This window comes from Mustela nigripes, chromosome 1, assembly GCF_022355385.1.
Source record: "Mustela nigripes isolate SB6536 chromosome 1, MUSNIG.SB6536, whole genome shotgun sequence".
Lineage (NCBI taxonomy): Eukaryota > Metazoa > Chordata > Mammalia > Carnivora > Mustelidae > Mustela > Mustela nigripes.
In genome coordinates this window covers 61038470-61052465 of record NC_081557.1, presented here as the reverse complement: position 1 = coordinate 61052465, position 13996 = coordinate 61038470, and the positions used below count along the sequence as shown (strand labels likewise).

The 13996-nt window shown below is 42.6% G+C and overlaps 1 long non-coding RNA gene across 2 annotated transcripts in view; it reads right to left on the bottom strand.

Moving 5' to 3' along the window:
* LOC132025147 (uncharacterized) overlaps positions 1 to 13996 on the bottom strand; it is a 140852-nt gene that overhangs the window by 73104 nt on the left and 53752 nt on the right. Inside the window, exon 4 of one of the 2 annotated variants that reach the window (XR_009406435.1) lies at positions 6540 to 8688. The exons of the other annotated variant lie outside the window; for it this stretch is intronic. This is a non-coding gene — a long non-coding RNA (uncharacterized LOC132025147). Of the gene's footprint in view, positions 1 to 6539; positions 8689 to 13996 lie in introns of those variants that run through there. 2 annotated transcript variants of the gene reach the window in all.

The window sequence follows — 13996 nt, the reverse complement described above, 5'->3', positions numbered from 1 at the left end:
CAGATGAGGAAACTGAGACACAGAGATTAAGTAATTCGGCTAGAGTTACACATTTAGGAAGTGGTGGAATACGGTCCTGGGATGCATGCACACTGTTCTACAAACTATCAGTAGTATCATGGTCTAGTAAATAATGATAAAACAGTAGGTACCTATCAAGAACACCTAAAGTGGGAGGTGAGAGGAGGTACGTGCAGGAAGCCTTCCCGTAGGAGGTGGTACCCTAATTAAGTAGAGAAAGAATGGGAACCAGCAAGAAAAGTGGAGGAAGAGCATTTTAGGTTCCTGTCTCCACTGCCTTGCTAGACAACCTGCCTCCTCACCTCCAAGGGGTTCCTTCCTCCCTCTTCCCCACACTGAAACACTGGAATGTCCACAATCATCCTTAATACGCCTAACATTTCAACTGGGAAGACTGAAGTCATGCACAATTACTCATGCAATTTTTCCTCCTGACAATAGGTCCTTCTGTGAGCCTCTCATTCACATATATAAAGCTCCACTCTGTTATGTGTGTGTGTGTGTGTTTTAAAGCCTTTGTTATAGGAACAATTCACAAATGTGTCAAACACACATTGGTTCCCCACCCCCTTCTCCTGTCCCCTCACCTGACTGGGAGAGTGGAAAACAATCCCCTGGCTTGCCAGGGACCTGTGCGCACTTGCCAACTCTGTCCCAGTGGAAGCTAACCCCGCATTTCCCTTTGCTTCTTCTCAAGTGTGGCTCTAAGCTGACGTTTGAGGTTAACCTCAGGCAGTGCTTAGCCACACCTGCCACCCCTCTGCCCGGCCCCAGGGGCAGGAACAGACTCTCTGTTGAGGAAAGGGAAATGCTCCTCTGCTGCTAATTAACTGTGGGAGGAGAGGAAGCTCTCTCCAGACACCAAAAATACCAAGGACCAACATTATAAAAAGCAGTCTTTGTACTAGCCAGCCACATCATTCAGCATAGCCTAGGCTGGGGCCGGAGGGAAAAATAACTCCTCTTGCTGCCCACAGGGTCCTGGCATCCCAAATGGATGCTTCAGGGAGCCAAGCTCTCCTGTCTTCTTGGGTACGGGGTCTCAGGAACAGCGAAGGAGGCCACCTGCCCTTAGACCGCAGGAAGCAGCCTAAAGCCAGAGTCTTTGCTAGAATAGCCATAGGCCTGTTGAGTAAGTGAAAAGGTGAAGAGGGCAGGTCTGTGGAGGTGTGAGGCCAAACTGTAGCAGATTGCCGCAGAGTCTGGGTAATCTCACCACAGCAGGTCCGTTTCCCACCCTGTGCTTATCAAACTAGGGGCCGAGCCCCACTTGGAGCAGAGGACTATTTTTAACATAGAGAACCAAGTGTCGCCTTGGTCTGGCCTTTCCAATTCCCTTAGGCTTGGCTGCTATAGGCCCAGAGAGAGTCTGCAGCATCTGGGAGACTCAAGTCCAGAGGGTGATCTTGGGGGAAGATTGAGTTGCTGCAAAAATTGGATTTGGCCACAGGCTGGGAATTGGAGGCTTTCACAAACAGGAAGGCAGTAGGGCCATTTGGCTGGGACTGTAAGCTCAAGTGGCTTTAGAATTTGGCTGCTGATCAGTGTAGGGGAATGAGGTGAAACCTGAGGGTAGCCCCAAGGATAGAAGACCTTAGAATATGAAGGCTGCCAGAGTCACACTGAAGTTCTTAGAGGGCCTGTTTTCATGGTCTGTCTTACTTTACAGAGCCTGGGACAGATTCCCAAGACTTTAAACTGCCAAAACCAGGAAGTCAGGGTACTAGGATTTCATACTAGGCATGTTTCCCAGTCTCTCACTCCAACATTTCTGCATCTGGGCAGACAAGGGAAAAATTCTTCCATTATAATACCACATGTACAGGATCCTTGGCAGCTCTGTGTGTGGTGGCACATCCTTGTTCCTTCCCTCCTATTGATACAGGCTCTCTTTATAGATTCCTCAAGTGTCAGAGCCAAAAAGATTTTAGAAGCCATCTAGACCATCTTTTTTTTTTTTTTTTTAAGATTTTACTTATTTTTGGGGCGCCTGGGTGGCTCAGTGGTTTGGGCTGCTGCCTTCGGCTCAGGTCATGATCTCAGGGTCCTGGGATCGAGCCCCGCATCGGGCTCTCTGCTCCGCAGGAAGCCTGCTTCCCTCTCTCTCTCTCTCTCTCTCTCTGCCTGCCTCTCTGCCTACTTATGATCTCTGTCTGTCAAATAAATAAATAAAATCTTAAAAAAAAAAAAGATTTTACTTATTTTTTTAATTTGACAGAGAGAGAAAGAGCACAAGCAGGCAGAGAGAGAGGGAGAAGCAGGCTCTCCACTGAGCAGGAAGCCTGATGGTGGGGCTTGATCCCAGGACCCTGAGATTATAACCTGAGCCGAAGGCAGCTGCTTAACCAACTGAGCCACCCAGGCACCCCTAGACCAATTCTTTTGACAAGAAAGGAGACAGAAAACTGGAGAGAAATGACTGGCACAAAGGCAGTCATTCTGCCGGGTCTTCTGACAACCCGTCCAGGGCTTTTTCCACAACACCGCACCCTTTATAACAAAAAACATTTGTCTTAGCAGCTCCTGCCCATTCCCTATCCTGTTTCCCATTTTCCTCACTTCCAGGCAGAGGGCCTTAAACTGTACCTTGTATATGGTAATATGATTTTCTTACAAGTTTCTGCTATTTGGTATCCTGACCAAAAAATTTCAGGTTAGAAAGAAAGAAGTCATGGCCAGTGAAACACAGATGGACCAGCGTGGAAGGGCAAATTCCCTGACTCCAAGGCCTTGCTGCTCCCACGGCCCAGCAGCCTAGGCATCACCCGGGAGTCCCGTCCCATTCCAGACTTGCACTTTCACCAGATCCCTAGATGATCCTAATACACATTAAAGCAGTGCTACTTTGAGGTAAGCCTCTTCAAAAAGTCCTCCTCGTCTCCTTCCTGCTCAAATGCTTAATTAACCCTCCACCTCCCTCCTGCTCCTCCACTCCTCTGTCCTCCATCCTAAATGCTGCTGTCTTATTCTGACTTTTCTTGAAATTCAAAGCCATGGTGGGGTGGGGGTAGTGTTATATTTTAAAAGGGGACTCAAAAGGAGGACTCATTTTTTTAGAAAAATAAAATATAGCCAATTCGAAAGAACTTTTGCAGCTCCAATGTCATGTTGTTAATGTAGAAATATAAACATCTATGTTTATATTGGCTTGCTTATAAAATCATCATCTTTGGTTATATTTAGGAACTTGATGGCTTGGAAAGTATACTGAAAAAGTCTGAGAACAAAAATATTTTTCCCCTAACTCTCTGGAAAAAAAGCTCTTTAAAAAAATCCTCAAACATCTTTTTCCTACTTTCTTAACCCCATCCACCAGTACGCATTTTTTTCTCTTACCTTTCTCCCGGCTCAATTCCCTCATTTTGTTTACATTTTTAAAAATGCATAGAATTTTCGGGACGCCTGGGTGTCTCAGTTGGTTAAGCAGCTGCCTTCGGCTCAGGTCATGATCCCAGCGTCCTGGGATCGAGTCCCGCATCGGGCTCCTTGCTCCGTGGGGAGCCTGCTTCTCCCTCTGCCTCTGCCTTCCACTCTGTCTGCCTGTGCTCGCTCTCACTCTCTCTCTCTTACAAATAAATAAATAAAATCTTAAAAAAAAATGCATAGAATTTTCTTATTTACATACTTATTCCTTAGGGAAGAATTAGGGTATATGGAAGCAAAACACAACCAGAATCCCACTGATATAGAAACAACTATAAACCTTTTATAAAAAAATTATCTCCAACTTTTTTGTGTATGTATTTGTTAACAAAAGTGGGATAATTCAGAACATCATAATTAGTATATAGTTCCTTATAAATGGAACTATAAATTACTAACTTCTTTATATCTGCAAACATAAAAATGTACATTTATTAAATTCTGCCATGTGGATTATACCATGATTGATTTAATGGTATTTCTATTGCTATTAGGTAGTTCAACTTTTCACTACTAAAAATAGTACTGCGCATCCTTAATGATTTTCTTACCTTAAAAAATTCTTTCATTAAATCATAAATGCACTATCACACTTGTGAGAAAAATTTAAATACAGAGAACACTAAATTTCTTTGACCATCATTTCCAGTTCTGGTTCTCATCCCACCTTCCTAGAGGTAACGACTGTTACCAGATTTGTATATATTTTTGTACATATTCTCCCAGACCATTTTTCATGCATTTAGTGCATATATATATAGCTATAAGAAATAAACTACTATTTTGGGTTGTTGGTTCATTGGTGGTTATTCTTTACACCAGTGGTATAATACAAGACCTATCATTCTTCAAACTGCCTTTCTCACTTAAACAATCAATTCTGGAGTGCTTTCTATATTAATACTTACAGATCTATTTATTTTAGCTGTTGTCTAGTATTTTGTCCTGAACAGAACATGGTTTATTAGCATGTGTTGGATGAACTGACCTTTAGGCTCTTTCTACTTTTTGTCTCGTCCATAAAATATGTTTATACATGCTTCTTTGTGTACACTTGGGGGTGTTTCTTTAGGGTAGATTCAGAGAAGTGGCATTGTTGAATCTTAGGATCACTGACTTCTTTCTATGTGTGAATGGGAAGAAAAACTCTTTTGAAGATCCTGCAGGGAAAAGCATAGTTCTTAAAAGTCTGAAAAATGATTTTTGTTTTCCCCTAGCTTTGTTCTTGGCTTCCAATATTATCTTGAGGTTTCTTAGCTAGGATGGATGGATGCGTCTGAACAAGAGAAAGGGCATACCAGGCCTTTGGGGAAAAATAAGAAGCAGGTTCGGCTGAGTTTAAGATGTTGCTTTACAGGAAGGAAGAATGCCTGTGGGGCACAGCAGATGGGGAGTCCTCTCCCACTTCTCTTGTTCCAACTGCCCCACTCCCACCGCAGCCCAGTGAACCCAACTGTCAACCCAACTTTTGATGAGTGCACATGGATACAGAGCATAGCATTAGGTATTATAAGGATTTCAGTAGATGACATTCAGTAGATGACAGTAGACGACTTGTGAAGGCGAGCAGACATCCATTATGGGAAGATGTATTAACACTTACAAGCCAGACACTGTACTACCAAGTAAAACTTATTGTCAAGCAAACTGAGTACAACCAACATTATTCCTGAGTGAACAATAAATCCTTTGTACCTTTCACCTGGATTATTGCCCCAGGTTTTCACTTGTTCTCTTTAACTACAATCTCTCCCTTTCAAACTATCTAGCTGATTGCTGATAAAGTAATCTGAAAAAGTCACTTTTATGGTATCTGTGATCTTACTCATTCCCTTCTCCTCTTATTGTCTGGTAGGCTTCCCTTCAACCTTTACGACTCAGCTCAATAATGTTATTGTAGTAGGGGTGCCTGGGGGGCTCAGCCAGTTGAGCGTCCAGAGTCGATTTCTGCTCAGGCCATTGTGTCAAGGTTGTGAGATCTAGCCCCGTGTTAGGCTCTGCACTCTGCACAGAGTCTTCTTGAGATTCTCCTCTCTCTCTCTGCCTTCCCCGCTCCTTACATTCTCTCTCTAAATAAATAAATTAAATATAAAAAAACCCAGTGTCATGGTAGTAATTATTTGCAATATGGAAGTATATCAAATCAACACATAGTAGATCTTAAATTCATAGTGTTATATGCCAATCACATATCATTAAAATTGGGAGGTAAAGACAGCTCAAACTTTTCATTCAATTACTTAACATGTATTAAGCACATACTATGTGCATATCAGCTCTACTGAAAATTTCCCCTGACTCTAGGTTCTGTAAATAACTCTATCCCTGCTGCTTCTCTTGTAGTAGATCCTACTTTATTGTCATTACTTTTTATGTATGTATGTATGTATGTATGTATGTATGTATTTTCTTCCATCCCTTTTTATTTTGTTTAAATATTTTTAAATTGGAGTATAGTTGATACACAATGTAGTTTCAGGTGTACAACAAAGTGACTACTTATTTTTTTTTTCTGGCCTATGTCCACCCCTAACTGTGAGTTTTTAAAGTACAGGGTCTGTATCTTATCCACCTCTGAACCCCCAGGACCTAATATTATGCTAGCCATATGGCTGATGCTTAATAAATATTTGTTCAACAAAAACAATGAATAGGGGCACCTGGGTGGCTCACTCATTAAGCAGCTGCCTTCAGCTCAGGTCATGATCCCAGGGTCCTGGGATCGAGTGCCGCATCAGGCTCCCTGCTTAGTGGGAAGCCTGCTCTTCCCTCTCCCACTCCCCCTGCTTGTGTTCCCTCTCTCTCTGTCTCTCTCTCTCTGTTAAGTAAATAAATAAAATCTTTAAGAAACACATACAAACAATGAATAAATGAGCTTCCTAGAAGTGTGTACCCTGGTTCTCAAAGTACTTTAAAGATCTACAAGATAACTTTTGCTTAGAGAGGAAACTGTATTAGGTAGCAAGAGCAGAGATAGGCTTTGCAGTGATTTGTCCTGGATCCTGAAAGTAGTAGAGGGAGGAGCTGCTACTTGCCCCAGTCTAAATCTTTTCATTTTATATTTCAAACGCACAGTCTATATCACTGTTGCAATATAAGGGGTGTGAAAGAGGTGTTTATTTTTAAAAAAGAAAAGAAAGCTTTTAAAAAGATGCAACTTTCCCTAGTTCAGAACTGGACTTTTTAAACCTCTCGCCTAATGCCGCCCCTTGCTTAAACCCCTTCCATGACATCTCATGGGTTAAAGTTCAATAATTTTAGCTTGTCTTGTGAGGCTCCACATAGCCTGGAGATTGCCTATTTCTCCAGCATCTTTACACATTGTTCTTCCTGAAGCTCCTTACACTCCAGCCACAGAAGTCATTTCTTTGATCTTCAAGGCCACCAAGCTTCATCATCGGTGATGCCCTTCATGCCTGGAATACTCTCTGCTACAACCCACACCTGTACCCCCCTCTCCCCACGCCTTCCCCTCAACTTCACTGACTGCCACTCATCCTTCAGGACTCAGCTTAGTGATCACTGCCTGGGGAGGCCTGCTCCCCACTACAGCGGAGGCTAGCTCACCCTACGGTATGTCTACAGAGCATTCTGTCTTTTCCTTTTACAACACTTAACGATTCTTGTAACTTCATCGTCAAGTTATGTAATCACCGCCCATTTGTTTTTTCACCACCCCCCTCCCCATCCAGGTCCATGAGGATGGGATCTGCATCTGTTCTGTTCACTACTTGATTGAAAGGGCTTTACTTACATTACTTCATCTAGTTTCACAATCCTATGAGATAGACATCCTCATCCCTTATCTGACAGAGGAGAAAACTGAAGGCTCAGACAGATGTGTGGTAGAGTCAAGATTTGACCTCAGTTCCAGCTGTATTACTGAAGAGTTAAAAGGGCTAGAAGTTCATTTATTTGGGATTTGGATTCTCAAGACTAGAATTTAATAAGATAATAATTCTGGGTGTGCCTCTGAATCTGTATAATAGAGATACTATTACTTTTTACCTTATCTACCTCACAATTTTCCTTAGGATCAAATACAATAATATATATGGCATGCCTCTTAGCCATAACACAACCTATGAATATAAACGAAATACGTAGTATTTTTCATCAGACTCAAGTCTGTAACGGCTGCTGCTTATCTGGTCTGCGCATTCTGGGCATCAGTTTCTTCAGTAAGATTGACAGTTTGAAGATGAAGAGTCCAGATATCCCTGTATATTATCTAGAGCAGGTTGTTAGCCCAGACTTCTGCTGACAGCTAAAAGATTAGTTGAGGGGTGCCTGGGTGGCTCAGTGGGTTAAGCCTCTGCCTTCCGCTCAGGTCGTGATCTCAGGGTCCTGGGCTCTCTGCTCAGCAGGGAGCCTCCTTCCTCCTCCCTCTGCCTGCCTCTCTCTCTACTGGTGATCTCTCTCTCTGTCAAATAAATAAAATCTTAAAAAAAAAAAAGATTAGTTGAGAACGATAGTGTTCATCTTACAGGATGAGAACTATACATTTAGCTTTTACATAAATAAAAATAAAGTAATAAATAAAATGCAGAACGTGTTTAGAATTTAGTGTCCAGTATTGATGGCCAAGAACAGATTGAACGGTTAGGCAAGTGCGGTTAATGATTAGCATGAGTGTTTAAGAGCTTAGACTTTGGAGTCAGAGAGACCTCAATTCAATTCCCTCCGGTCTATGTTTACCAACAAGGAGGCCTTGAGCGAGTCACTTAACTCCTTGAAGCTTCATTTCTACACTTTTAAATGTTACCACCCCTCAGCCTGTTGTAAGGATTAAAACAAATAATGTAAGGAAGCGCCAGAGAACCAGGAAATGCTGCACACATGCGGAGAGTTGTTGTTGCCATGTTGGTCTTTGTTTCCTGGCTTGCTGATCCCTCCACACCTATTTGTTCCACGTTGCTTTCATTCCAACTGGAATGATGACTTTCAGGTGTCAAGAGTCTTAAGTACTAAGGCCAAGAACTCTGTCTCTCAATCTGCAACTGCTCCAAGTGAGGCCAACCTTGAGTGAAGGGGAGAGGTCTCCTCTCATGTGCTGAGTGCAGTGAGTCCCGCCAGCTTCTCAGGAGTCTGGGGAAGCTTCGGTGTTCATGCAGAGCACCAGGTTCTTCCATCCACGTTCGAACAACGGCATGTCTCTGCTCAGCTACTTTCAAGAGTCAGGCTAAGGATGGGAGGATTTTATTCTCTCTGGCTTTGGACAGCCAAAGGACTTGCAATTTGGAGCTGCAATAAAAAGGGGGTTTCGTTATTTGGTTACTCTATGGCTAAGATCAGATAGGCACAAGAAGATGATTGGATTCCTTATTAATTTTAAAATGGGAGCCTTTCTATAATTCCGAAGCAGGAGTCAGAAATTCTAGTGGTAGCATTGTATTTTGGTTTGGGTATGTGTGTTTTCACTTAAAATGTCCTTAACAGAGAAGTACTATGTTCTATTCTCTGGGGAGGAACACAAAGATGAGTAAGTTCTCTTTCCCTCACAGGAACTGAAATCCTATGTAGGAGATAGACTTGGACACAGATGATGGGAGGGAGTGAACATACAGGCGAGGAAGGATGCTCTGAGCATGGTCCCCTCAATTCTGGATTGGGATTTGAGTGTTTGGGTGGTGGGTAAGGGAGTAAAGAGAAATAGACACCCAGTGGCCCCCAAATCCTGGCATTTATATTTATTAGTTAAATTAACCTGAGCAAGCCATTTACCCTCTCTGAACCCGTTTTTTTCATTTGAAAGCAGAGAATATGCTTACCTCCAAAGAGTGCTATGAGGATTAACTGAGATAAAGTACGCGTCAGGCATGATGCTGGACAGACTGTAGCCAACAAATACTAGCCAATATAAATATGAGTGTGATTAATATACCATGACATAGTATTTAAAAATTGTGTCAGCATATAGGGTCAGTGGGGGAAGCTTGATGAAAGAGATCTTAACTGTCATTTCAGCAGCATGGTACAGACACGGAGCATTTCTCAGATAAGCAAATGTGAAATCCCCCTTGCTAAATATTTGCCACTCTTCTGACACAGAGGATGACATCCTGTGGTCACTCCCCTCCCCTAGTGAGATATTAGCTGGTGGTTTCATGCTCACCCCACCCAAGACAGTGGATTATCTGCCAGTAACAGACAACCAGGAAGATCGGTGGTTTACAATGAGCAGAGACCAGGGGTTTTACAGTAAATAACTCTTCCATTTCTATCAGTTTCTTGACTGAATGCTGAACAAATTACGATATAAAATGATAAGGAAGCCAAGACACAGCTTTCGGAAAAGCTGAAAGCCCCTTTGATGTTGGAAGCACATCCTGTCATGTAGAGTATACTGAATGAGGTGATGGCTGAAGACGACTTTACGGACAGGATAATTGGTGCAGCAGACAGATGGAAGGAGGAAGGGGGGCCTGGCACTGTACCTACAAGTGCAAGAGCACCTTCTTGATGAAGCTGCTGTTCTGCACTCTAGAATCCCTCATTTCATTCGCTCAATCTAAGCAAGTAAGCCTGATTTGAATAAATGCTAATTCAGCTCATTTATTATAAAGCTCCTTGATTTAAGGGAAACACATGGTTTCTAGCAGGAGAAAATCACAATCTGTGATAAAATGGTTATTACTCATAAAAAATGCCACTATGGTCTCTGCTTTGTTTTCAAAAGCATTAGTCTCATAAGGGCATTGTAACACCCAAAAGTGTATTGGCATTAATGTGGTTGGATCTATGTTTATTATGATGCTAATCAAAATAGGGGGCACCATCTTTGAGCTTCCAGTTCAGGTCACTGGGAGGGAGAATTCAATCAGGGAGAGTTTGAGCGGGGCTTCAGTTCAAACTGTGTGACCCTTGGAGAACCTCTCATGGTCAGTCTCTAGGCTATAAATTCCATATAGGTAGAAGTCTTTCCTATCACTTTAGGGCTGTGCTAAACCCCAAGTTCAGCAGAACATCTAGTACATGATGGGTGGGACATCAATATTTGTTGAAATATTTAATTCAACCTTCATTATCTCTTTTAACACAACAACCCTGACAGCTCAATGTAATTAGCTTTAGTTTGCAAATAATAAAGTTGACCTATTTGTTTCAAAGCTATCTACAGAGTTATGCATGTGATGGGATGTTGCATGTGATGGTATGGGAGAAATTTGCTCTATGGTCACATGATCTCTGAGCTTAACATGGGAGAATCAAGGAGAATATTATTGTTTATGTAAAGATGCTTTTCATGCTTTTGCAGAATGGGAAGAAGTAGCTCTGTTGGCCATTTGACTAGAGAAGGAGCTTGAAACCTTTCCTTTCCTATCTACATTGTAAGTTTGGTCTAGAGGGAAACATTTCCAGTTATTTGTGTTGTAAATATCATACTTACATGGAATCTTTTCCTCAGAAGAAGTGTGTATTTGCTGTTGCTCTCACGAGCTCAGAAGCTATTTGTGAGGAGATCATGCAGAAGCCAACTTGTGGGATGCTGGAATGAGAGGACTGGCAGGGGTCTGAGAGATCCCCTACTCTGTCTGCAGCTGAGAGTATGCTAGAGTGATGGGGCCATAAATTAACGGGCTGAAAACCATAATCCAATATGGGGAGTCATCCCTGGAGGTGACACTGGAGAAACCCCAGAGGGAGACAATGGTTTCATCTAGTCCACTGGTCAGGGACTCAATGCAATATAGTTGACCCCTGAACAACACAGGTTTGAGCTACCTGAGTCTACTTATATGCAGCTTTATTTTCAATTCATGCAGTATAGTACTATGAATGTATTTTCTCTTGTTAGTGATTTGTTTTTGTTCATAGTGATTTTCTTAATAACATTTTCTTTTCTCTAGTTCGCTTCATTGTAAGAATACAGTTATAACATATATACGAAATGAATGTCTATCTTACCAGCAAGGCTTGTAGGCTACTAGGAGTTACGTTTGGGAGGATTCAAAATTTATCTGCAAATTTTCAACTGTAAGCCTTGTGTTGTTCAAGGGTTAACTGCATAGTGAATGAATGAACAAATGGTGTCCAGGAGCAATGTTGAACTTCGGACCAGAAGGCCTGAATTCTCCTCTGGAGCTACTGTCACTGACTGCCTTGTGACCCTTACATGTTCCTTATCCTCTCTGTAGATGTCATCTGGGGCTATAGGCATTCAGACAACTGTCCTATTTGGAGGATACTAGTTATAGAGGAAGGAGAGCACGGCTGTCTTGAGTGTCGGTAACAGTGGAAATGGAGAGAAGCAGATGACTCTGAGGGCCATTTAAAGCAGTAGAGTAAGTAGGTCTGCATGTATAATTGGATGTGGGGCGTGAATGGGGGCGGGGGGAAGTGGTCAAAGATGACTCCTAGATTTCTAACCTAAGCCGCTGGGTGGATGACAGCAATGTTTGCTGAAATAGGAACAAGCAAGCAGGTGCGGGTTTCAGAGGAAGCTGATGGACCACATCTTGTGCTCCCAGAAGCCCATACACTCAGAAAGATCCTGGCTCTTTGGCTCTTCTCTTAGGTCCTTGTATGAGAAAAGGCCCACAGCATGAGAGCGTTGTAGACCAGGTAGCTTCAGATGTGACAGATACCCTGGTTATGCCTCCTGATGTGAAAATGCTTCAGGGGCTGGTGTAACTCAGCTTTAAATCCCTACATTCAACTTTTCTTATTGCTAACGGAGATCTGGAAGGCAAATATGGAGATCTGGTACCCACAAATCTAAAATTACAAAGAAAAGAAGAGAACGAGGGGACATTTCAAGATTAGAAGCTGGTTTTCTGCCAGAACCTTGCTTTATTTAATACACTTGCCCACACTCTCCTTGGTTTCTAAAGACCCACTGCAGGCTTGACTCCTGCGGCCTATGTCAGTGCCTCTAGTCTTTGATGCTGAATATATGAAACTAGTAAGATTAAAAAAAAAAAAGTGGAGCTCCCTGAGGCAGTGTCAGGACGGGGGCCGATGAGTAATGTCGAGAACAGAATTCCCATGGCACTGAGTTACCACTGACTTCAGCCCCATTTAAGTACTTGGGTACGCTGAGCTGAACTCCTTAAAGCCATGTTGCAGTACAGAGAATAACTGACATCCCATAGCATCTTCTGAATATTGCGGGGTGGAGAAGACGCATTTTTATATATAGCAGAAAGGGAAACGGAAGAAGCAAAGAAAGCAAAGGTGAAAATATGAGAAATTATGTCTGTCACTTTAAAAAAAAGATTAAGTTTTATGTCTGTGTTTCTAATTACAAAAGCAGTATATGTTTGTAGTAGAAAATTTAAGAAATACAGAAAAGCACAATAAAATCTTTAGCTGTAATGCTACTAAATGCTCTTGCCATTTGATAAATATTTACTGAATGATGACTAGCTGAGGCACAATTTAAGGTCCACAAGAACATTGAGACTTGAGCAATATTATCACTCCCCGCTTTTTTTTTTTTTAAGATTTTATTTATTTATTTGACAGAGAGAGAGATCACAAGTAGGCAGAGAAGCAGGCAGAGAGAGAAGGGGAAGCAGGCTCCCTGATGAGCTGAGAGCCCAATGTGAAGCTCGATCCCAGGACCCTGAGCTCATGACCTGAGCCGAAGGCAGAGGCTTAAACAACTGAGCCACCTGGGCACCCCTTATCACTCTCTTTTAATCCGTGATGGAACTGACGTTCAGAGGTTGATATTCACCTGAGGACACACAGCTGGCAAGTGGCACACTCTAGATTTGAACCTGACTCTGTATCCCAGTCTTCTCACAATACTTTGTCTTGATCCATGGAAAATACCAGAGGTGACGTCACCTGGTCAAATTCCAAATTTCAAATGGGAAGTACTCCACAGCAGAAAGATATCACATGATATTTAAAAAATGTGTCTTGCCTTTCCTCAGCTACACTAAGGTGCTTGGTCCTTCCAGGGAAGCTGAGGCCACGCTGGGGTGAGACCCTCACTTCATCTGGTGACTACCCTGTGCCCAGCCACACCCGCTTAGCACTTGCCCACCCTTTTCGGAGCTCGCCTGCATCTATGTGGCCCTAAGCCTACTCCACGAGGAGGTGATAGTCACGGAAGATAAGATCAATGCCCTCATTAAAGCAGCGGGTGTAAGTGTTGAACTTTTCGGGCTTGTTTGCAAAGGCAACGGTCAGTGTCAACATCAGCAATGTAGGGGCTAGTGGATCTGCCCCAGCAGCACGGCCAGCCCAGCTAAGAAGTAGGTGGGAACAAAGAAGAATCAGAGGAGTCTGATGAAGACATGGATTTTGGTCTTTCTGGCTAAACCTCTTCTGTAACCTGTTCAATAAAAAGCTGAACTCTTAAAAAAAAAAATGTGTTTTGTCTTTCAAGTCTTGTCACACTTCCTGCAATTTTGTAAACTCATCCATTGCAAAAGTGATGTTTTGATTCTTTGCCCTTTCTGACAACCAGAACAGAAAGCAACTCTCTTTCCATTACTTGGCCTGAGGTTTCCTTCTGCTTCTGCCCAAGGCAGGTTGTGGTTAACACTCACTGCTTAACCTCATCCTCCTCTAACTAAGTCCCTTTTTGAAGTAGAAT